The sequence below is a fragment of the Schistocerca americana genome, chromosome 4, assembly GCF_021461395.2.
Source record: "Schistocerca americana isolate TAMUIC-IGC-003095 chromosome 4, iqSchAmer2.1, whole genome shotgun sequence".
NCBI lineage: Eukaryota > Metazoa > Arthropoda > Insecta > Orthoptera > Acrididae > Schistocerca > Schistocerca americana.
In genome coordinates, this window is record NC_060122.1 from 690,158,434 (window position 1) to 690,159,786 (window position 1,353).

Genomic DNA, 1,353 nt, shown 5'->3' on the forward strand with positions numbered 1-1,353 from the left:
AGTGGGCAGGAGAGGATATTGAAGAAAGATGGGAAACAGTTAAAGGAATAATACATGAGACAGTTGTACTGGGCAGAAAGAAGCAATCGAGAACACAGAGCTGGTTTGATGAAGACTGTAGGAGGGAGATAGAAAAAAGAAATGACGCAAGAAAAGTAATGCTGCAGAGGAGAACTAGAGGTACTGTAGAAGAACACCAGGAGAAGAGAAGGGAAGCAATAAGGAATGTAGGAGGAAAAAGAGAGAATTTGAAAAACGGTGGATTGATGAGTTAGAAGAGAGAAATACTGCTCAAGAATCGAGGAAATTCTATATGAGGGTTAAAGATATAATGAAAGGATTCCAACCCAGATAAGGTTCCTGTAAAGACAAGGAGGGAAATCTGATTGGAGGAAAAGATAAGATTTTAGGCAGATGGGTGGAGTATTTTAGTGAACTACTGAATGCAGAATCAGAAAACGAAGGTGGGGTTGATGCCAGTATGGCATAAGAAGTGGAGCAGGAAGTAAAAAGAGATGGAGAGCACCAGAGATCAGTAGCAGACTCCACACTGGAAGAAGTTAAAGTTAGGATCAAGACTCTTAAAAACAATAATGCTCCAGGAGAAGACAATACTACGGCAGAAATGATAAAACATGGTGGAGAAAAACAGTGGAGTGCAGCAATATTCTTCCCTATACATAAGAAACATGACAAAGCTGACTCCTGGAATTATAGAGGAACTGCACTGTTCTGTATAGTGCATAAAGTATTGGGAAAAATCATGGCTGGACAGTGAAGAACATACGTTGAAGAGTATCTAGGGGACTACCAGTGTGGCTTCAGAACTAACAGATCCACTACAAATCAGATTTTCACTATCAGACAGATCCAGCAGACATGTCTGCTTGTGTCTGTATGTGTGGATGGATATGTGCGTGTGTGCGAGTGTATACCTGTCCTTTTTTTCCCCTAAGGTAAGTCTTTCCGCTCCCGGGATTGGAGTGACTCCTTACCCTCTCCCTTAAAACCCACTTCCTTTCGTCTTCCCCTCTCCTTCCCTCTTTCCTGATGAGGCAACAGTTTGTTGCGAAAGCTTGAATTTCGTGTGTATGTTTGTGTTTGTTTGTGTGTCTATCGACCTGCCAGCGCTTTCGTTCGGTAAGTCACCTCATCTTTGATTTTATGTATAAAACCGGATATTGTGACAGAAATAAAGAGTAATAGACTATGTTTGGTTGGGACATGTAGAAAGAATGGTGGAGAACAGCACAGTCAAAAAAGTTTTCAAAGGAAAACCTGGTGGATGATGTATAAGGGGCAGACCAAGGATCAGATGGCTAGACAACATGGAGGAGGACTTCAGAAGGGTGG